Below are 24,199 nucleotides of genomic sequence, written 5' to 3'. Positions count from 1 at the left end.
CGAACCTCCTCGCCGACCATTCCAGCAGATTGGGATGGATTTGTTGGAGCCGTTTCCGATGTCAACATCCGGGAATAAGTGGATCGTCGTGGCGACGGTCTATCTCACCCGCTCTGCTGAAACTAAAGCTCTACCAAAAGGCAGCGCAGCCGAAGTGGCGAAATTTTTCGTCGAGAACATCCTGCTGCGACATGGGGCCCCAGAAGTCCTCATCACCGACAGAGGAACGGCTTTTACAGCAGAGCTCGTCCAAGCCATTCTGCAGTACAGCCAGACAAGGCACAGGAGGACAACTGCCTACCATCCGCAGACGAATGGCCTCACGGAACGGCTGAATAAGACCCTCGCCGACATGCTGGCAATGTACGTCGACGTCGAACACAAGACCTGGGATGCCGTCCTGCCGTCCTGCCGTACGTAACATTCGCTTACAACACGGCGGTGCAAAAAACAATACGGATCACGCTGTTTAAGCTGGTTTACGGCAGGAACCCGACGACGACGCTCGACGCCATGCTGCCCCACGTCACTGACGAAGAGAACGTTGACGTCGCTAGCTATCTACAGCGCGCCGAGGAAGCCGCACAGCTCGCCCGCCTACGGATCAAGAATCAACAAAGGACTGACAGCCGACACTACAACCTCCGACGACGCTTCGTCGAATACCAGCCCGGCGACCGTGTTTGGGTTTGGACACCGATACACCGACGAGGACTGAGTGAGAAACTATTGCGCCGCTATTTCAGACCCTACAAGGTCATTCGACGTATTGGTGCGCTGGACTATGAGGTCGTGCCAGACGGAATTTCGCATTCGCAGCAGCGCCGCGTACGATCTGTAGTGGTCCACGTGGTGCGTCTGAAACCCTTTTACGGACGCTGACGAACTTCCTTATTTTTGTTTACTTTGCTACAGGTGTTTTTCTTTATTACTGTCATTTGTATGCAGCATCGGGTCGATGCTTTTTAAGAGGGGGGTATTGACACGTGTACTTATCTTTATCGGGCGACCACGTTTCGCCGCCTAACAAATGTAATCGCACAGCGCGGGACGCGCCTGCATCTATCCGAAGTTTCTGGAAAGTTATCGATGCTTCTAACCGGCTGTCTGTTGTCGCCGAACCTTATGCTATCAGATTTCATCGCGTGACGCGAATCGTGCAGAACTTTGTGGAAGGCACGCAGGTCCCAACGATTAGTCTGGAACATTCGACGACTGTTGTATAAATGCCGACGCGCTTGACCCGCTGATCAGATTTTCGGCGATCGCCGAGCGTGTTCGCCGCTATCGTTGCGCTATAAGTGTAGCCTGTTTTGTGGGCACAGGTTCGCCCAATAAAAGTTAGTTGTCTTGTTCACAGTATTGCTACTGTGTTATTCAACGTCACCACCACGTGACAATATATATACAAGGAGTCAATGTGGTTAAGATGGCCGACCAGTAGCAGTAGATCTGCTTCCTTTTCCTTCTTTTTCCTTCCGTCGCAAGATTATATATATATATATATATATATATATATATATATATATATATATATATATATATATATATATATATAAATATATATATATATATATATATATATGCAGGGCAGCCGAGGGGGCTAAATTTTTGCTAAGCATGACCGTATCCTCGTTTGCTTCATTTGGTGATGTATATATGTAAGGCTGAAATGTGCAATGTGTGACAATAGCATTTTCTCTCTCAACTATGCGCGGTGCTATTCAGCATGCTCCCGATTTCTAAAGAGAATGACAACCAATGTTATGGAGCATATTTTCTTTTATGCGATGGAGAGATTACCGTGCAGAATGCCCAATTTGGAGCAGTAACGAAGAAAATTCTGCGGAATAGCATTATTAGAATATTAAAATTTTTATGGATGGTGCAAACAATAGTAACGCCATGATGGAAGAATAGAGAGAAAAGCCGACCACGATTCCGGCCGCAGCCGTAAAAAATCATCCCCTGTTTACAAATGCAGCCTTGACGCGGTTCTCCATTTTCGAATTGAATTGCTCGATTAGTTCGCCGATAATATATGCGTCGTTGCGCCATTTTCTCTCAATCTCTTCTTGTACATTCCAAGTCCAACCCTTAAACAAATTCTGTGAAGATTTCAAGAGAGAAAGGGTGCTTTTATTCATGTTCTTTTATCCACGGTGCTACTATGGGGAGCACGTGATAGTAAATGCGAGTCGTGTTCGTATCGCAGTGCAATTGCGCCTCTTCAGCAGAACGACCATAGGACAAGTCAAGCAAACTTACATGCGTGTACAATTAAAACAACTTATACAGGCTGCCACGAAATTAGATGCGCCGTGGTTCTGCTACACTGGTTTGCAAACGTGAACTTTCTCTACATTAAGATACAAACGGATATAAATTACAAAGAATGGGTCTCTTTGAGCAAGAAGTAAGTTGCACCTAGTAACAGCTAAGTTCCCGTACACAGGTTCACAGCCATTCAGGGTGACGGGGTGGGGCATCCCGGGCACGTGCATCCTCCCCATAATTCATAATTTGCCCACTTACATGCATAAGACTACAGCCAATTGATAGAACTGACTCCAATGACTTTCCTACTTTTTAGCGCATATATATGTACATATAAAGAGTATTGATTGGGGCGACCTCGAAGTTTGGCGAAAGCGAATGGTTGCAATTTTTAAATTTCGAAGTCGTGTTACGAATCGCAGGCGAAGTGTTACCTCTGCTAGCGAAAACGCCGCACCGTCAGCTGTTAACACGCGGGTACTTTCTACCAAGAGCTGCAACTTCACGCTGCCGGTGATTCTTCGCGTTAGAGGTTGAGGGCGCCTAACGATTTTTTATACATCCTACTTTATGGCCGTCTTGCATTCCCGCTATCTATCGATGTGCATTGGTTTATGCACCGTGTCTCTTTTGAAGATGAAAGGCAAGACCTCTGCACAGCTCTCAATCAGCTAGATGGAAAGCCGTTCACCTTGAAGAAGATCTTGGGACCATGGCCTCGCATATCGCACCTACAAAAGCCCACAATAGCGCTGCTGCAATATTTGGAAGATACCGGATTGAGTCAGCGTCTGTGATCCGGACTGAGTGACCGACTGATATCCCCAGTGGACTTTTTCTTATTTTAACCTTTCCGTCCCCCTTTCCAACGTGTAGGGTAGCCAACCGGGCTCCGTCCTGGTTAACCTCCCTACCTTTCATTTATCATTTTCTCTCTCTCACTCTCTCTCCCCAAATGAACCCACCCTGCTCTACGTTAAACGCACAATTGACGCAATGATCTTTGAACTAAAGTGATACCTCAACAGTTTCCTGTTTTTTTGCTAGAACCAACCGTGCAAGCCATATAACAGTACAAATTAGGTGCCTGCGTATAGAGGGCCACTCTACACATGTGGTCATCTGACCGATGTGTTCAGTTAGCGCGCTTTACCGAAAATGTAACTAGAAAACGTGAAAAATGTACTGAGGAACGTTTTAAGGAAGTACGTTGTACGACCATGCAATTCCTTCCGACACTTATGTTCCGGCAAAATTATGTTCTGCCACTCCCAAGCGTACTAGCTGCGGAGCGTGCTATTCACTTATAGCCACAGCTGATTCAGTTAAATGACGCAGATAGTCTTAATGCGAAAGCATGTCAAGCTGCCGACAACCATGCCTCTTTGTGATGCAGATTGCAAAACAAAATGATTGCAAACCTGCAACCAGAGCGTTCTAGGCGATTGTGCGAAGGGAAATAATTAGCATGCCTCTCTAATAAAATAATTTGAATCTATTAAAATACAATTGGAATGGCCTGCTAATAAAGGATGTTGTTCCACGAATAAAAAAATAATAATATGCGGCTTTACGTGCCAAAACCACTTTCAGATTATGATGCACGCCGTACTGGAAGACTGGAAATTTCAACCACCTGGGTTTTTTTTTAACGAGCACCTAAACCCAAGTACACGGATGATTTCGCCCCACATTGAAATGCAGCCTCCATGGCCGGGATGCCATCCTGCGACTTTGTGCTCAGCAGCCCAACACCATAGCCACTGTGCAAATACGGCGGGTTCCCACGAATTCACGCCGCAAATATGTTTCGCATTCTTCCACTATAAGTGCAGTTGTCGCACCGATACGCGGCCTTCTCTCTCTTTTCGCCTCCGCTAGCGCGCTGGACGCTACACAGCCCAGGGGTCAAAGCCTCGGCCACAACTTCAGTGGCGCGGTGGCGAAAGGACTCGTCGCGGCACAACGTGGCTGCCCTCGTAGACTACGCTACGCAGCACGCCACTGCATCTCGGAGACCACGCGCAGCACACGCACGTACGCGCAGTGCAAAAATGAGAGGATTTTCCGGTCTTTCTGAAATCGTATATATATATATATATATATATATATATATATATATATATATATATATATATATATATATATATATATATATATATATATATATATATATATATCTGTATGTCTCGTTTATTTAACTCACAATTAGTCATTAGGCATTGCTGAGAATGCGACCAGGATCACGAAATTAGCCTTCGAGCACTGTTGGGTCAGTTACTTCCGAGGGCGTAGCATGACGGGCTTGCGGAAGCGGGAGCAAGCGATTTTTCCCTTTGGTTGACAATACTTTGATTGGAAGTTCCCTGCTGTATGCGGTGGATTAATATTCACTCACATGTTTCCAGCGGCATCTACGACAGATCGGCAACCTTTTCTTACAATATTCAAAAAATATTTCAGTGCCCCTTGACGGCCCATATATTTACTTACTCTTCGCCATGCTCATTATTTGGAAATGATGGAATGACAGATAACGAATCTCATTTTTTGGGCGTGCTGAACGGCATCCAAACAATACTCTCGATTTTTTTTGTAGCGTCGCTTTGACGGCATCAAAAGAGAGCTTGAGAAGTGGCCCATCTAATAACAGACGCTGTGGTTTCGGCATTTACTTCGACGTGCCTTGATGAAGTGCTGCGTTTGTTTCCACGCATGATGCCTCAGTTCAAAATCACTTCGCTGGCCAGCGGCGTACCTACACTTCGCTGACCAGCGGCGTACCGACACAACAGGTAGGCGAGCGGGGCGCAGTTTACTGGGGAAGAGGAGAGAGTGGGGGACGGGGCAGGTGGGAAAGTTGCAAAATAACTCAAAAAGTTCAAGGGCGGGGGAGGGTGCAGGTTCATGGTTACGTCACTTCCACAGCACACATGGAGCGACCTGGGAAAGCTGTACACAACTATACGCTTTTACAACTAAATGTGTGATTTTGGCATGCCGTGTGGCTTTGATAGTATTCATCATGCGTGTCTGCACCGGGTTCGTCTAAACGTGGCCAATACAGAATGCTTGCATAAAATCCAGCGCCTCGTGTCGTAGGTGGGCCCACGTGCAACGTATTAGAGGACAGCGCACTTAATCTGCCATTGCAGCCTTTTCACACTACGAAGGACTATATTAAGCTCCGCACTGAATGCACCCGAGATACTTCATCTTTAGCTACAATATTACGTTAGATCATGAGCTTTCTGGGAGACATTGGAGTCAACAACATATCTTAATTCTGTATGTTCTGTGTGGGTCACTTTATTTATCGTCATATTTAGGTGGAATTGCATTGTCGTTTGGCAAACCTCTCTAGTTATCATTAGAGCTCCTCTATCTTTTTAAATTTTTCGTATCTGTATTGATACATGCATGTCGAAGAAACAATACGAACTATTGAAGAAACAATGACATATTAAAGACTTCTATAGTCAGAGACATTTATTGCATTAAGGCTTCGAGTTGCAGGCTAAATAAACAAGAAGAGAAGTGCTGCGCACGATCCATGTCTACCATTCTAGCCACCTTCGGGCGGCTGGTCTTCCATGCCCTGTAAAGCATCCTCCTCTAGCATTGCAACGTCTGCCTCCATTTGATCCAGAATGCTTTGATCCAGAATGTCCTCTCTATCCAGCCTGTGTTTCAGGTCTTCGATAAGAGCCTCAATTTTATCCATTTCTGATTTATGCCGTTCCAAAACTTTTTGCTGCTGTTTAAGTTGCGATTCAGCGGCCTTTAAAGCACGCATCTCATTCTCCTGACTTGGAAGCAAAGCATGTAAGGACGCTTGTCCCTTCCTAAAAATGATGTTTGCCTTCAACTGTGACTCAAAGTCAGCCTCCTCCTGGTTGTACACTGCTTCTTTATAATATTCTGTTGGCTCCTCCGTCGCATTGTACTGGAGTAGTAGCGATTTCAGCCTTTGCTCCTCCTCTTGCTGCCATGCTGTCTGCATCTGTTCAATGGAGTCCAGTCGAACACTACGATGCTTTTCGATGGTGTTTATCACCTTACCCTGCCCCTGTTGCTTTTTCACTGACTCAAAGCTTTCACTGAAGCTATTGCGGCTTGCCTCAAGACCAAACTCATGCAACTCCTTCGAACTTATAAGTCCTTCATCGCATGACCATGAATAAGCCCCAAGCTGGTTACTGTGGGCAGTTTCGAGCTCTCTTATCTTCAAAGGGCCACTTTCATTTAGCTCGGTTATAACTGATTCAGTTAGCTCATCATTGGGCCGCTTTATTTCTTCCATGGCGATACTGCATTCGTCGGCTAAAGCAGGGGTTTGTCTCAACGCTTCTATGAACTTCTCGTGTTGTGAGAGTTCGGAAAAACAGAATACACAGTTTTCTCCGCGTGAGTAACGAATTTGAACTGATGATCTGGCATCAGATGGCCTGAGATGCACATTCATCATGTATGTGTCCCTAGTTCTCGGGTCATGAGGGTCACCTAGCCGTTTCGTCTCTTTTATGCAGGCCTTAGTTCTAGCGCTGACTCGCGCTGCACCGCTCTTAGGGCGTGCGCCAGCTACGGCACCCAGAGAGCTCGATGGGGCTGCAACGGTTGCACTCTTCCTGGTATTAGAGGGCACTGCGCGTGCACCAAGATCAAGCGCGGGAATTTGCGTCGAAGATTGAGCAACTTCCACGACCGGATAGCGGATAATCGCGAAATCTTCTACCACAGTCGAGGCTCCTGGATTATGGCCATTAATTGTAGCGAAGCGCTCCGTTGCATCATTCACGTTTCTGCACGGGGTATCTGCGTTTGATTCGGGTAACTCCTCGGTGTAAGCTTCAGGAGCTTGCGAAAAACTTGACCGTACGACTTCCTGTTTCTGCGAGTCATGGGTAAGAAACGTATCAGAGTGCAACAGCTGTTCCGAGTATTCTTGAAGATGGGCTTCATTGCTCTTGGCTGGGCTCTCTGGTGTCTCTTTCGCTGTATTGCTGACGTTTTCCTTTGTGTCAGGAATAAAAAGTGCACCCGTGTCGTCCAAACAATCTTTCTCCGAGACACCAGCTATGGCATTTGATACGGGTTTCTTGACGTCAGTATGGAAGAAGCAGTTCTTTCGTGGCAGCTGCTTATGTATGACTTCCCCAGTAATGCAGCAATGGCTGGGACCCATGGCCCTTTCAGAGCTTTTGTTGATGGGCGAAGCAATTGGATAGATTTTGTCGGACAGTGTCGGTGTCCACGAAAAACAACTTCCATTATGCATACGAGGCTCACGCGTTGCTTGTTGGATCGGCAAAGGTTCAGTGGCGACCACGTGGAAACACTGCAGCTTTTCGTGACAGCTACCACTTGCAGACTCTGATATCTTTGATTCAGGCATTTCCGTGTTGCCGTAATGCTGCCTATTCGCGTCAAACGCATCCTCTAGCTGTGATGGGACTAGGCGCACAGGTGATATCTCGCGGTCATTGACGCTTATTTGCTCTTGCTCAATGTAGCTACGGATGGGCATGTCAGTCACGACCTTTGCTTCAGACATTTCCGTGTTGTCGTAATGCTGCCTAGTCGTGTACCACACGCCCTCTAGCTGCGGTGAAACTAGGCGCACACATGACATCTCACCGTCATGGACGCTTAGTTGCTCTTGCTGAATGTTGCTACGGGTAGGCATGTCAGTCACGACCTTATATTCAAACCCAATTTTTTCCTCTCTCACCCTCCCGGTGTTGTTCATCCCACTGATGTCGTCTGAGTGTTGAGTTATCAAAATATTACCGTCTTCTTGGTCACTTAGCCCTCCAAAAACCGGCGACATTGATGATTCTGAAGTTGGGGCATCCGTGCTGACCGACTTGAGAAAAGAGAAAGTTACCTGCTCTTCAGCTGAACATTGATAGGCAACAGCACTGTCTAAGCCAATAGAGCGTCGTCGCTGTCGTAGAGCGTACTTTATCCCATTCGCCATTGCAGACTTGCCAATGTTCACCTGGGAAGAGTAGCACTCGCCGCTTCGTTCCTCGTTTCCCGTCTCGGTAGCCTCGCGATTGGACGTGGCAATCCGGGGAGACTTGTCATGTCCCCCGTATTTCTTGCCTTTAGAAAAGTGGACGAGTCGTTCCCACAGGCTCTTTTCGTCGTCCAGGGCTGACACACATTTGGCTTTGCTTGTTCCTTCAACATTCGCGAAGCTGGACGACATGCGTATTTCTGTAGACTTCACTATGCTGGAAAGCTGTGATGCGTCGGGTAGCGACGCCCGCCGTTCAAGGGCTCGTCGTGGTCCGTCGCTGCCCTCGATGCATTTGGAAGACAGATGTGGCGAGTCCGGGCTCCATTTAGTGGCCATGATCGTTTTGCACGAACAAGCTTGGCTCAAGCCACAATTACTACACACAGGCTGAGCGATCGGCTGAAGCTATCTTCTAGCGATGGCACGGCCTCGTGATCCACGTACAGTCCATGGTACGGCACTTCGGAATTCCAAGGCCTAGGACACCATAGGGGTGGCGATGATGATGATCCTCATCCCCAGCGCGCACCCACTTTAGGGCGATAGGCCAGGATTTCGCGGTAGGAAGTAGCAGTACAAAATTAGTAGTTAGGTGAGGAGAAACGGAAAAATGAAAAAGAAGAGAGAGGAATAATTTTATGCCCCTGAGCTGTTCGACTAATCGAAAAAACATCTATTAGAAACGTAATAATGAAGGCGACATTAAAGACAGCATCATTAAAGAATTTGAAAAAAAATTTTCAATAAATTTATTAGAGAGCAGGGAAGGAGAGTAACGCTAAAAACGTGGCATGGTAAGCGTTTTGTTTCGCCTGAAAAAATGAATGGAGCGCAATGAACATTTCTGGTGTTTTCTTCGTCGTTCTATGAAGGCGCAGAACACCCTCTGGCAGCGGGGAATAGCATGCACAGAAATAAATTTTTGATTTTATTTTTTAGGGCTGTTCGTTCAAAATCGCGACAAAACATACCTCACTAATTTTATTAAACCAAAGAAGATCCAGGAGCCATTAAGACTGTTCGTGATGAGCAGCAGGGTAACTTAAAGGCGGAATGCAACGTAATTCCATGTTTGTTATATTGCTTAAAAATCTGCAGTATATTCTACACATGGAACCTCCGTAAAATTGAAGGAGTCGCATGCCTCTAATTGCTCATTGACGCCCTTTGAATGCCACCTCAGCCGATGAATCAAGCACCCGGTGGACAGCGAATATAACGCCTATAGCAGAAGATGCCCCTGAAATATCGCCACTGGTGGTGCCCAATTTAAGACGCCATGCCAAGCCACCCGCCCTTGTTTTTTAGCGTTCATTGTTTGGCTGCATTTTCGGCGAAAATTAAGGCCGGAATCGCTGTTGAGTTTTAGTACTAAATCCTTTCATTTTAGAGAAGTTTTTGTGATGGGTCACTACGTAGTTCAAGATCAAAACACTATACGGAGGCGGCTCTATTACCTACTATGTGAAGCTATGCTAACTACACGTAACAATGGGTACGCTGAAGATAGCATGAAAATTTCGACCACGCAATTAGTATAGCTTCAAATAACGTAGAAGCAGCCTCCATGCAAAATTTTGTGTTTTAAGTGGGTATCGCTCTGTCAAGTATAGCTTGCAAAAATATGTTTCATACTGAAACAAACAAATAATTGGTGGATCCCATGTATATGCGGCGGTCGCTACCAAAATCTTTGGTGCGTTGCGCAACGTCACCTTTTCATTATTCTTGGCAAATGTTAGGTCTCGGGTCGTTACTCTTTAGCGCCGTGCCTACTCTCGTCTGAGTGCCTGGGACTATGACGAGCGTGAGGCCTGATTCTTGCGAATCGCTTTATAGGTCCGTTCCATTTGGTCTGGTAAATAAATATCCCCACGTCTTCCTTAGGTCATTAAACTCTCCTCCTATAACTACCTTATTTTCTCCAGCTAGTATTAGTGTTTCGTGGAATAGGTTTTTGAATTTGTGTTCGTGTAGCGTGGGGTTGCTATAAATGTTGAGAATAAATGGGCCACGTCCCGTCTGCTTTTGCGGGATGAGTTCCAATAGAATGTTGTCAATGTGCGTTATGCCGGGGTTGTGTTGCACGCACGCTATCTTTCTTTTTACCAGCGTGGTTAATGCCCTCGTCTCCCCTTAGGCATAGCCAAAAGATCTGTATACTACAAATTTTCGGATCCCATGTGTTACCTGCAAAATGATAACGTCCGGTGTATTCGTCTCTATAAAATACTGCTGCAAAACTGGACTTTTGTTTTCGTAACTTCTATAATTCTATTGCCATATCCTGAGCCCTTTTTTAGCGCACCTCATTTCGGGTGCGACCATGGGAGGGAGACGGGATGTTGGAGGGAAGATGACCTAACGTAATTATGTGGTTGTGAAGTGGGTTGGGGCTTACAGGGGTTACACGTCAAAAAAGGGCCGAATAGATGCGAAGAACGACAAATCAAATTAGTAGACTGGGAACTATTTCGTGGAACGCGACAGACGACACAATAACGTTGCATCACACAGAGAACAATGAAATAAAGAGTTAAGCGATGACGTCAAAATTGACACAAAATAGCACCAACTGACTCACTTGCAGAAATGCGACAGCAGACTTCTCTACCTGTGGGAAGCTAAGCAGTCACAGCAGAATAGATTTAGAGGTCATGAGCATAACAGGAAGAAAGTCCTTAGCGCACCTCTACAAAAAAGAAACATTCTAAAGAATTGACCATTCAACAATGGGCCGAGATGTGTAATTCCATAAATGGCCAATTAGGCACCGGCAAAACCTGGCACATGCTCAGGTACTTGCTTGACCATGAGAATAACAAGAAAAAACACAGGCAAGCCATTAATAACTTAACACACCCACATGAAGGCACAGAAGAGGAATTTCTCAAATAATTATAGCAGAAAAACTTAACACAGGCATTCCCCTTCAGCCATCCTTGCTACAACGGGAATATAAACGCAAAATTAGACGACGAACTCATGGAGGCAGAAATACGCGCGTCCCTACAAACGTTCAACCCCTAATCAGCAGGAGACCCACCCCGTATAACCAACAGGACTCTCGGGAAGCTCGATGATGAATCAATCGCCAGACTAACAGAATACTTAAACGAGTGCTGGATAAATGGAGAAGTACCAGCTCAATGTAAGAAAGCAACGATAACGCTCTTTTCAAAACGTGGTAAAAAGCTTGAGATCGACAACCTCAGACCAATCTCCGTAACATCCTGAGTGGCAAAATTAATGGAACATGTAATTATAAACAGAGTGAGTGAGTGAGTGAGTGAGTGGCGAAACTTTGTTCTGAACGCCTGCAGAACGGTTAGCCTTCCCCTGTTAGGGAGGCGTTACCGTGACGCGGCCATGACGTCTTCGCGGCGTGTGGCGCCTCTACTTCGGCCGCGGCCGCACTATTCCCTTTGGTCGACCGCGCCTGCCCCTCCTTTGGGGTGGCAGCCTCGCTCCGGTTTCGCTCGGTCGTTGCCTTTCGAGGGCCGCCGAGATCTGCTGGACGGCCTGGGTTTGAACATCTTGGTCATAGCATCTCGTTGCGGCCTCGAGCCGCGGCGGGATCGTTGTTAGTGTTGCAGCTTCATGCGGATTCTTAGCACAGTCCCAAAGGATGTGAGCTGCAGTGGCTCTTTCCTTTCGGCACACACAACACAGATCACTTTCATAAACACTTGGACACACGTGCCTCATCAGCACCGGGGTGAATAACGACCCCGTTTGAAGTTGTCGGTATAAAACCGCCTCCTTACGGGTCAAGCCCGGATGAGGTGGCGGCATATTCCTTCGCTCTAGTCGGTACCATTTCACAATTTCATTGTACGAAGTCATTTTGTCCTTGGTTTCCCACCACCACGACGGGTCGGCTGTAGTAGCAGCGGCACGTAGATAATTTCTTAGAGGATAATGGCATATACCCAGATACAATGATAGGATTTCGCAAACTCTTTTCGACACAAGATGCGAGGCTTCAGCTTAAGCATCAGATAATCGAATATAAAACGCTTTCTACAAGGGCCATCTGGGGCATTGATCTTAAATAGGCTTTCGATAATGCCAATCGCACAACCATATTGGAAAACATCGAACGAATAGGACTAGGGCAATGGAAGTGTAACTACATCAAGAGCTTCCTATCAGATAGGAAACCATCACCTCCGTCGGAGGGCTCACGTCTTCTGTGATCGACATGGGACGAGGCGGAACGCCGAAACATTAAACTCTCCGAAACATTAAATCGCATAGACTCTGACTCACGCAATCTACGCGGATGATATAACTATCTGGGTCTATCATGGCAGCGACAGATCAATAGAACGACTCCCAACTGCTTAGTGCAGTACAGGACCACCTCACAGGAACAGGCCTCACATGATCTGCAGAGAAATGCGAACGTCTCTTATACAGCCCCACACCTAAGGGCAGCCCTTCCAAAGGATACGACAGAAACGTGGTTCATGAGGAAATCAAGCTACAAACCAAGAACGGGTGCAATATCCCAATAGTCAGCAAGCTGAAAATGCTTGGTCTAGTAATAAAGACCAAAGGTACAAATGGGGACGCCATAAAGAAATTAGAAACAAAGCTAAAGAACACCATGAGAATAATCAAACGGATTAATAAGAAGCACCAGGATATGAAGGAAGAAAGTATTATACGGCTGATACAATTATTCGTAATCAGTCGGACCACATACATAGCAGCCTTCCACAAGTTGGTTGCAACTGAAACGAGTGAAATTAACCTGGTAAAGAAGGCATACAAACTAGCACTGGGGATTCCCTTCAGTATGAGCAAAGATCTCTTTCTAACGTTCGGACTCCACAACACACAGCAAGAAAACCCAACAAACATCTCAGGCGGAATGACTAACCAAACTCAAAACGGGATGGCATATACTAAGCAAGCTAGGAATGAATTACCACTATTTATACCGGGAAAGAGGACGATAACGAGAGAAATTCGTGACAAACGCCTAATGTCAAATATACCCGAGAACATGCATCCAGGTTAGAACGAGGGCAGACGCATGAGTAGAGCAGTGAAAATGATACGAAACTATGGGTCAGACGACAGAGTAACCTTCGCATGCGCGGGTGAATAGCCACACAGAAATAAATACCTGGGAGTAGTAATAGGATACACCCAATAACCCTCTGCAAGCTTGTCAAGTAATATCAAACATTCTGACACAGCAGAGAAGGTAGCCATTGCACTAGCATTTGTCTCCACGAATGATCAATACATCCTTAGTGATTCTCAGACGTGCATTAGAGGTTATGCAAAAGGTGGGATCCCTTCTGAGGCGTGGCACATCATCAAAAGGAACGAACAAAAATTATCGAACGCACAGAAGAACGGCAGTCAATTGCTCTGGTTCCCTGCGCATACGACCATAAGCATTCTCGCATTCAACCCCAAAAGAGATAGCACACCGCGAAGCTCTTTGTCCTACTTGTCGAGCTGAGCAAAGGGTGGCTTCCATCGGCCAGGGGAACGTGGAGGAGGAGCTCTTGAGAGAACGATAGATTAACAAGATTGAGCGATATTACCAAATTTTATTAATATCGGAGGTGAGTATTACCACCGCCTCACACTAAACTGAACAGATCTGAATCCTTTGCTTAGAGGCGATTACAAACAGAAACTTATACGAGTCCCGAGCAATTAAAAGCGCCTGCGGCAGAAAGGATATTCCACATCAGCCGCCAAGGTTTGTGAGTAGCGGCGCTGGCTAACACACCGAAGGTTAGTTCCAGCAGTAAGACATGAATACCCAAGAAGGTTAAGTGGATGGGAAGATAGTGCCGCGGTAGCTCCAATGATTAAAGCATCCCACGCATAAAGTGAAGAAGTGGTATGGTTCGCCACCCGTGGCCTGTTCTTTTTTCCTCCATTTTATTCGTCAATAATTTATAATTTCTGAAATTCCATTAGTAAGTACAAGTCATTTCCCCTATGTTGTCCTTGGTGTCTTCTCTTGGCTTCTCATCATATCATTACTAAAAAGCAGGCCCCTTGGTTAATCCCCTTTGTTCTCTAAGCCTTATTGTACTCACGTATCTTTTTAATTTCGCAACCGGAGTGCCTATGAGGCATTCGGATATTTAGCCGCAATAATTTGTGAGCAGAGATAAACCGACCATATACAATGAAATTGCGCAGCACTTTTGTCTCGGCAGGAGGGTTTCCCCTTCCACACAAGAAGTTAAATAGAGCACAGGCATTGATCCTCAGATTATTGCAAACAGGCACGTATCCCAGCCCGGCTTTATTCCACAAAATTTATCCCGACACTTATGCCACTAGTTCTTGCAGGCACTGTAATGACATCGCTAGCCTAGACCATATGCTCTGGCGTTGCCCCTCGTTTCGAGGCACAGAACAAATTAACTAATGAGGGCAAGCGGCTCTCCACTATCAAGAGCCCCAATGGCGGGGCGCAGCTATGGGCTGTCCAGAGGGCCCAGGATGCGGCGGTCGGGCATGGCTTTACTGTGCCAGCGTGGGAGCGGCCCGCAGCCTGCTGAGTCGCGTACCTCAGGACCTCCATTAAAGTTTTACATTCATCTATTATAGTCGTAAAAATATGCAATGTCGCTTATGGTATCAGTATCGCTGCTGAGAATTAGGGCAAGAGCATTCAGGTCACGTGTAGGATGGTTAACAATTTAGAAAGGTTTAGGTCCAAGGTCTTATTTAGAAAGTTACTTGATGTGGTGTTAGCGGTAGATAAACTAGGCAAATACATATTTGGTAAGTTGAAGTCAACAGAGTGATTTATGTGCTAGCACGGGTATTGAAAGATAGCCGTTTTCATACTATGGCGGAGATTGCCAACAACGCAATGACAGTGGTGCGGTGGACGGTAATATACATCAATAAGTAACTTTGTCGAAGATGAGACAAGGGCCGTCCAGACAATTTCATTGGTGAAACTGTGTCGGGTACAAATGTTTCGACGTTTTTTTTTTTTTTTCAACGACTATCGAAACGCCTCCGCGTTTATTTCTTGAGCGGGTTGATTGATTGATTGATTGAAAACATCTTTATTTACAGGATATTCGTAGAACTCGTGGGTGGGCCGCCTATTCCGGTAGCCCACTGGTTACTGCTGCTGCGCTGGCCCTCTCCACCAGCCAGTGCTGACGGTCAGGATCATCGCTGAGCAGAATAGCCTCCCACTGCTCTTTTGAGGGATTTGGAATGGGGTCAACTATGGGATTAAACTGGCAAGCCCACACCATGTGGTAGAGGTTAGCTACCGCTCCACAGTGCGGGCATTGCGGGGAGTATAGTGTAGGGTACCACTGGTGTAACTTAGCTGGCGTTGGGTATGTATTAGTTTGTAGCCTCCTAAGAGTGTTCTCTTGCAACTTATTGAGGGATTTATGTGGTGTCGGGTACTCCTTCCTGGCTGTTCTGTATGGTGCGAGAATGTCCGCATACAGTGCTAAAGCAGTTAGGTCCCAGCACTCTTCACGGTCATCAGGGGGAGACGCCCGGTATAGAAGAGCTCGGGCATGCCTGTGAGCGGCTTCGTTTCCTCCTGGTAGTTCCAGGTGACCGGGAAACCAGATGACTGAGGCTTGGCTGGGTGGATGCTTAGTCAGCAATGACAACCCTGACCTGTGAATTAATCCATTATTGAGGTTGCGACAGGCGTTCTGGGAGTCAGTGAGCACATCGGCGTTGGGGTTAGATGCTATAGCTAATGCAATAGCTGCTTCCTCTGCGTGAGTGGGGTTGGAAGTTTTCATCGAGGCGCAATTCACCATCGATCCTGAAGGCGTTGAGACCACAATAGTCATCACTCCATTCTTTGGCCCTGCGGCGTCCACATAAAGGGTGTTAGGTTGCTCGTCCCATTTCTTCTGCAGGGCTTCCCCTCTTGCTTTTCTTCTTTCGATGTTATATACGGGATGCATGTTCCGCGGAATGGGGTACACGTTGATGCGTCTCCTCACATCACGTGGTACCTCTTCCCTTTGGTCTATCGTATAGGGCAGATTAATATGGATCTTTTCGAGCAGATCTCTACCTGGTTTTGTGAGTGCGAGCCTATTGAGTTGTGAGAGGCATTGTGCTTCCCACATCTCTTTCAGGGTATTATGTACTCCTAGAGCCATGAGCTTTGCCGTTGGCGTGGAGTTTGGTAGCCCCAGTGCCGTCTTGTAGGCCTTCCGGATCAGCGTCTCCAACTTTTCTATTTCCGACTTGGAGAGGTTAAGAAATGCCGTCCCGTACATTATCCGAGAAATCACGAAAGCCTGCACTAAGCGGATGGCGTCTTTTTCCTTCATGCCATGGTGCTTATTTCTAATACGATGCATCATCCGGAGGATTTGCTCGGTGGATGTTGTAAGCTTCTTCACAGTGGTGGTGTTCTGTCGCCCCTGCGGGATATACAGCCCTAGGATCTTGATCTCCGTGGGTTTCGGTACTGAGTGGTTGTCTATATACACCGTGATGTTCTGCGCCAGGGGTGTCCTCGGGTTCTTCAGGATGAGCAACTCGGACTTTTCCGGCGCACACTGGAGGCCTCTTTCTCTTGCGTACTGGTCCACCGTGTCCGCTGCTGCTTGAAGACGCTCCTCGATCTCGGCGTCACTGCCCGAGTTGCACCAGACAGTGATATCATCCGCATACAATGTGTGTTTGATACCCGGGATTTCGGAGAGAAGGCGTGGGAGATCTTTCATAGCCAAATTGAACAAAAGGGGTGACAGTACCGCCCCTTGCGGAGTTCCTTTCGGGCCTAGAGTGATGGGATCAGATTTTATTCCACCGAAGTTTATAGTGGCTTGCCTTGCTGATAAGAAGTTTTTGACATAGTTGTAGGTTCTGGCGCCACAGTTGGTGTCGGCGAGGCTTTGAAGAATATTTTTATGCAGAACGTTGTCAAACGCTCCTTTCAAATCAAGTGCCAGGATGGCCCTTGTCTGTGACTTGGGGGGTGTCTCAAGGAGATCCTTGTACAGGTACAAGAGGGCGTCCTGGGTCGATAGGTGAGGGCGAAAGCCGAATTGAGTGTTAGGTAGGAGGTTGTTCTCTTCTAAGTATCTACTGAGTCTCGTGTTAATGACCCTCTCTATGAGCTTGCCCAAACACGAGGTCAGCGATATCGGTCTTAGATTATCCAGTTTAAGGGGTTTGTTCGGCTTTGGAATGAACCGAACCTCGGCCGTCTTCCAGGATATTGGTAGCGTTCCTGTAGCCCAATGCTGCTCGTTGAAGCATTCCACCAGCGAGGTGATGGTGTCATCGCTGAGGTTAAATAAGAGCTTAGCTGTTATTTGATCTGGACCTGGAGCTGCATTTTTTCTCATGGCCGCTATTTCTGCTTTGATCTCTTCCTTCGTGAGTGGGATGTCCAGCTTCGCATTCGGCAGCCCAGAATACTCCGGTTGTTCCACGACTGGGTCCGTGCACAGATACCTGGTCTTGAGCTTTTCCATCAACTCTGTGTCCGTACCCGGGATGGTGTGTACAATCTTCGTGAGCCTGTCTTTAGTGGCCGACTTGCTGCTGCTGGGGTCGATTAGGACACGCAGGAGCTTCCAAGTCTTTGACACACCTAGCTTCCCCTGAATACCATCGCAGAGCGTATTCCAGTTCTGTCTAGCCAAGGATATGGCGTAGGATTCTGCCTTTTTGTTTATCTCGTCTATTTTTTTCCTGAGTTTGCGGTTAAGCCGTTGTCTTCGCCATCTCTTTGTCAATGAGTGTCTTGCTTCCCATAAATGCAGAAGGTGCGGATCGACCGCTGGGCAATCTTCTGTCGTGCAGACCTCTTTCGTAAAGGCTTTCAAAGCTTGCACCTCACCTTTAACCCATTCCTCTAGGTTTGTAATAGAGTTTGCAGTAGATGCCCGGGCCTGTCTCCACCTGTCCCAGTTCGTAAGTCTTGCGACACCTATTTTGCGTTTGCACGCGTTTGTGCTTATCTCCAGAGAGAGGATGAAGTGATCGCTTCCCAGGTGCTGTTCGGTATTCTTCCAAATCGCGCTGTTTATATTCTTGGTGAACGTCAGGTCCGGACACGTGTCTCTACTAACACTGTTTCCCAGCCTCGTAGGGTAAGTGGGATCGGTGAGGATCGATAGCCCTTCTTGCGTCACCACTTCTTCCAGTTTTCTGCCCTTTGGTGTCGCCGCCGGGTAGCCCCATGAAGGGTGCGGTGCGTTGAAGTCGCCCCCAATCACGCAGGGGGCATGGCCCGCTAAGCTCAGAAATTTCTTTATGAGGGAACCCAATCTTGCGTGCCTGTCTTTGGGAGGGCTGTAAACATTCAATACATGCGTGCTTGTCGCTCCTCTTTGGAGAGGAAGAATAGTAATGTAGCAGTGCGCAATATCCGGCTCGAAAGGGTCGTGCAGTATGGCAGTGTATAGTTTGTGCACTAACGTGGCAGTTAACTGGTCTTGCTGATAAGTCACATAGCTTTGGAGTTTGATAGGTATTAGGTGGGGTTCTTGAATTAGGATAGCTGCCGGTGGGTCAGATTCCTGAGATAGTAGGAGATTAAGAACCGCCTGCTTTCTCCTGTAGCCCCGGCAGTTCCACTGCCAGATCTTTATTCTAGGTTTGGCTGGCATGGTGAGTCTGTATCGGAGGGCTCGTCCACTTGCACTGTACGAGCGAATTTGGACTTATGTCTTTTATCCGCATGTTCCTTCCGAAGTGCAGAAATTGCCGTCTCCGTGTACCGTCTGTTGTTTGCAATCTGCTCTCGAATTTCTTGGAATTGGGCGTTCACGTAAATTGGAAAGGCTCGAAACTCCTCCTTGAAGGATCGGAGTTCTTCGATAATTTGTTGGTAGACCTCGCCTAAAGCAGGCTGGGAGCTAGGTGCCTGCTATGTTTGGCTTTGAGGAGTCGGCTGAGTTACCGGCGTTATTGCATTAGTAGTGGCTCGCTTAAGCTCTTGGTTTTGGATTGTTAAAGCGCTGACTTGTTTTTTAAGACTTTCTATCTCTTTTTTGAGTGCTGCCAACTGCGTGTTATTATGGGGCGGGGAGGACGAGGCGAGGGGAGGCCACTCTGCAAAGCTCACCTTCGAATCTGAGAGCTGACCCGAGGACGTCTTCTTCAGCGCCCCGGTGGTCTTCGTGTGGTTCTCCTTCCCTTGTTCTTTACCCGCCTCCACGTGACTGGCGTTCTGGTTGGAGCCGGTTGCCCGGCGTCTCGAGCTCGAACGGCCGCGAGAGGTGGAACGAGAGTGGGAGACTGATGACGACGCTCCTCGCCATCGCTGTTCAGGTTGCTTCTTCTGCCTTGGCCTGCTCCTACCTTCTTCAAGTTCCGTTGTTGATGCCGCGTTTGAAGACGTGGCACTGGCGTTCTTGTTCAGTGGTCTGTGGAATTTCTCCTTGCAGTCCCTTGAATAAGTCTTGTGCGGACCCTTGCACAGCGCGCAAACGGGTGCGCACTCGTGCGTCTCATCTGGACTCGGCGTTCCGCAGTTCTGGCAAGCAGCTCCCTTGGGTTTCGGGCAGACGTCTGCTCGGTGACCTGGCATTCCACAGTTGATGCAAGCCGCCCTCGTTTTCCGGTAGATGTAGCAGCGGCGCTCTGACCACCCGTAGTTGACCGTGAATGGAACTTTCTGGCCGGCGAAGACGATGACTGCCGACGTAGTCTTGCCCAGACGGCGCGCTCCCAGGATTGTATGGCTGGGTGAGGAGACGTCTTGGAAGATAGAGTCATCACCTACTTCAGGCTTGATATTATGTATTACACCCCTGCAAACATCCTCTGGCAAGGCAACGTAGGCGGTGACTGTTATACTCTTGCCGTCGAGGTGCAGACTATTAAGCTTGGCGAGGCGGAACGCATCGTCCTCACAGTGAGTACATATCATTATAATGTTCTGCTGGCTAACAACGCGCAGAGTTGGCTTTTCTTGTAGCGGTGTGTCAAGGGCCGCTTGGATCCCTAATTCGAGATCGAAGGAGCGTGGAGCCACAGATTGCAGATCCACCGTGGTTTTAGGTCGGATGATGACCTTGTATGGAAAATTCTTTAAACTCGGTAGACGCGGAGGTCTCGGTGCGGGAGGCTCTCGGCGTTCTTTCCGCTCCGGCTCTTGCTTGGGAGCTGTCGATTTAGCTTGCGCCGCTCTTTCGTTGTTGCGCCGGGACCATATGTTCCAGCCATGGCTGTTGTCTTCCTTCGGGAGATCCTGCGGGGGCATCAGCTGCTGCTGGGATGTTGGTACATGGCTGAAGTCCATCTCCGTCGGGTCGTAGCCTCTTAGGGAATTCATAGTAGTCGCGGTAGTCATGAGTGAAGCGGGAGCACTCGCCGGCGAACGTCGTTAGACCCAGCGTTGCGCGAACGCCATGCCGCGCATTCGCGGGCGCACCTGCGTCTCTGCTGCGGTGATGCACCCAAACCACTCGGCCGTTAGGGTTAGCGCTCTTCGCGTGGTGCTGAGAAGTCACACAGTCTTTACCGCCGAGAATATGGCACTCACAGGTTCACTGGTGGTATTAGGCGGTGCCAGGCGTTGAAGGGAACCCGTGAATGGTAAATATACGGTGATCCAATGTTGTAATCCGCCGCAATCGAAGATTGTCAACGGAGCCCAAGCATCGAACGTCCGCTCTTGACGAACGCTTGCAGCGCCCCCTTCTTGAGCGGGCATGACGATTGTGGTGAAACAGAACAACGACGACGGCGATAACGACAGTGACTACCTGTGCAGCGCTTCGCAGGCAAAAAGAAAGCACGAGGTAGTGGTGGCAGGGAAAGAAAAGACAAAGAGGAGGTAGTAGCTCGAGCACAGTGTGAGCAGGAAAAGCTAGACTCTACGGCCCTATCATATCTGTTTTGCCAACATCAGCTGATGTCACCGCGGCTAGGCACACCAATTTCTCAAAACTCTGCAATATCTATGCTAACGCCGTCTTCTGAATTCCACCATGTTGGCTTCCCATGGAACGATAATCGGTGTCCTTCAACGTAATTGGAAGTTTCTTTTACAAAATTGAGATAACGTATATCTCCTCAAAATGTTTACTTACACAGGTCTGGTTCCGCTATGTCCCCTCTATATTCTTTTTGCAGTGCACCTGAAACTATTGAACATTATTTTCTCTCGTGCCACGCCTTCCTAAGATAGAGAAGACTATTACAATACTCATTCATCAATCTTCGGCTATGGATAACCCCGCCAACCATTCTTTCTTCTGGGGCAACTTTATTCTGCTTTTCTTGCAGTTTACAATTTTATTAGAGAGAGAAAAAGGGTACCTTGCTCAATGCCTATAATTATGGAATATTTTTATTATTTATGTTATTTACGTTAACTTATTTTATAAAATTCTTGACAATATATTCAGTAAACTTCTAAATTTCAGCTCTATAGTCCCAGGAACCACAATTAAAATCTAGTTTCGCATTACTTCTAAGGATACAGAAAACCGCCTGCGTTGTGGCCAAACCCCTCTTGTGGGTACACGCCGCTGGTTAGGATAAAAGGCAAGACAAGACAACGCTAGGCTCTACAGCACTTCAGCGCAGGTGGACGTTGCCGAAATGAGCCCCGCGAGCGGAGAGGAAGCGGCGACCGCAGAGACCGCGACTACGGCAACGACGCATATCCCGTGAGAAGGAGAGCTGACGGCCATTTTGGCCGCAATTTTCCAAATTAATGAAAGGCTAGGCAAAATGGGCGCCTTACTCGAGGCTGTCCAGAGAAAGCCTCAGATGCGATCGGTGAAGCACAAGCGCTTAGCACCAAAAGTAGCCTCAACATCGGCGAGGAAGCGCTTCGCGTCCCTGAAAAAGGAGCGGTCCGAAAATATCAAAGGCGCGATTGCGAAAAGGCGCAATCGACTCGGGACGGCCGGAAAGGATGATGCAGAAGCCAAGTGAGAAGCACAAGAAGAAAACCGGGGGGGATACCACCGTAATTTACTAATGAAACTGCCGCGGGAGTCACAACAAAAAAGCGGAACTATTATTACACATTGACGGGCAAGAAAACAAGCCCGATGTAATTGCTTTGCAAGAAACAAACGGGAAACCAAGACTCCCGGGGTACGTCACTTACACGGACCCCACGGAGAACGGAACGGCGGTGCTCTTCCGCAGCAACGTGGTGGCAACTCAACATGTCACGGCGCAGGGTGGGTGCGGGCGCACGCTGGTTGCAATTCATGCGAGAGAAATTATCAGCTCGGGCAATTTATTTGTAATGAGCGCGTACTGCTGGCCGTCACAACGGCAGTACGAATTTGACCGCATCGTGAACCAGGCGAAAGGGTTGGCGGGCACCAGACAGCTCCTGATCCTCGGCGACTTTAACGCCCCTCACACAACGTGGGGCTATAAGTTTCAGTCCAAGAGAGGCAAAACATTGGCCAAAGCAATGGAGGATCACGAGATGGCCCTCCTGAACGAGCCGGACTTAACCACCAGGAGAGGCAACAGTGCCGCGAGGGACACCACGCCAGACCTGTCGTTGTTATCAGGCACGCTAGACGTCTCCTGGAGAAGCGAAGAAGTGGACTTGGGGTCTGACCACAGCGTGATCGGCATCACGATCCGAGGCTTCCGATATAGGGCTGTGCTGGGGACGGCGCGGATCACGGATTGGGACAAGATGAGAAAGTTTACCCAAGAACAAGAAGAGGCGTCCAAGGTAGAATCGGGACAAGCTGAAACACAAAGGACCTACACCGAATGGGTGAGGGACCAGAAGAAGGCCCTCGTTAAATTTACCCAAGAAATCGCAACGACGTCGCAGACACCGTACGTGGACGCCAGACTGACCCACATGTGAGCGGCCCGACACTCGTTAACGCGGCGGTGGAAACGTTAAACACACAACAGAAAGCTGGCCAAGCGCATAGCAGTCTTGAACAAAGAGATCACCGAGCACGCGGCCAACCTATGTAAGGAAAATTGGCCGAAGGCCTGCGACGGCCTACAGGGCAAGCTTTCGACGTGGAAGACGTGTTGTCTCTTGAGGCATCTCATCGACCCGCTGAGTACAAAATCTGCGACCAATCGCAGCCTCACCAAAGTATTGAACCCGTACAAGGGAGACGGCCGCAGACTCCTGGAAGACCTGAAGGCCAAGTACTTAAAGACAGAGAAGGGCCAGTACCCGGTGCCCGAGAGGTACGAAGGACCCGACAACGAAGAACTGGACCGGCCGTTTACCATGGCGGCACTGTGGACAGCGATAGATGACAGTAACAAGAGAAGTGCACCCGGCAGGGATGCCATAACTTACAAATTACTCGGTAACATGAGCGGTACAGGGGCCAGGGGCCTCCTAGAGCACATTAACGACGACTGCGAGAGCTCGCAGTTGCCGAAGGAATGAAAGGACGCCGAGGTCCGCTTCATTCCAAAGCCCGGCAATGCCCTCACGATAGACAACATGCAGCCCATATCCCTCATATCCTGCGTGGGGAAGGTGATGGAGCGCAAGGTCCTTCGACGGCTGCAGAAGCACCTCGAAGAAACCGATCAGATGCCAGAGACGATGTACGGCTTCAGGCAGCATCTCAGCACCCAAGACGTGATGATCCAACTCCACGAACTGGTCGTCAAGCCGGCAACGATGCACGCGCGGCGCGGGATACTCGCTCTCGACTTGAAGGGAGCGTTTGACGTGTCCCACGCAAGCGTGTTGCAGAATCCAAACAAAACTCGGTGTTTGGATTCTGCAATCAGCCACACCAAACTTTCTCAAATCGAAGCCAAAGTAGGTCGGCACGAAATTTTATGCGTATGAGACGTACTCGATAACCTGCTTTTTAATATCTTGTGATGACACAAGGCCAACTCGTCAATGTCACCCGTGGGCGACGTGATCGCTGCGAGCAAGGATCCTCGAGATATCGCTTTCGAGCATACAATCAC

At 48.2% G+C, this 24,199-nt stretch overlaps 1 long non-coding RNA gene across 1 annotated transcript in view; it reads right to left on the bottom strand.

The window, feature by feature from the left end:
• Positions 1–5,740: 5,740 nt before the first annotated feature.
• Positions 5,741–24,199, bottom strand: part of LOC139052251 (uncharacterized) — a 41,819-nt gene continuing 23,360 nt past the window's right edge. Inside the window, exon 2 of the long non-coding RNA XR_011509803.1 lies at positions 5,741–8,001. This is a non-coding gene — a long non-coding RNA (uncharacterized lncRNA). The remainder of the gene's footprint in view (positions 8,002–24,199) is intronic.

This window comes from Dermacentor albipictus, unplaced genomic scaffold (genome assembly GCF_038994185.2).
Source record: "Dermacentor albipictus isolate Rhodes 1998 colony unplaced genomic scaffold, USDA_Dalb.pri_finalv2 scaffold_20, whole genome shotgun sequence".
Taxonomy (NCBI): Eukaryota; Metazoa; Arthropoda; class Arachnida; order Ixodida; family Ixodidae; genus Dermacentor; species Dermacentor albipictus.
This window is presented reverse-complemented; position numbering and strand designations above follow the sequence as displayed.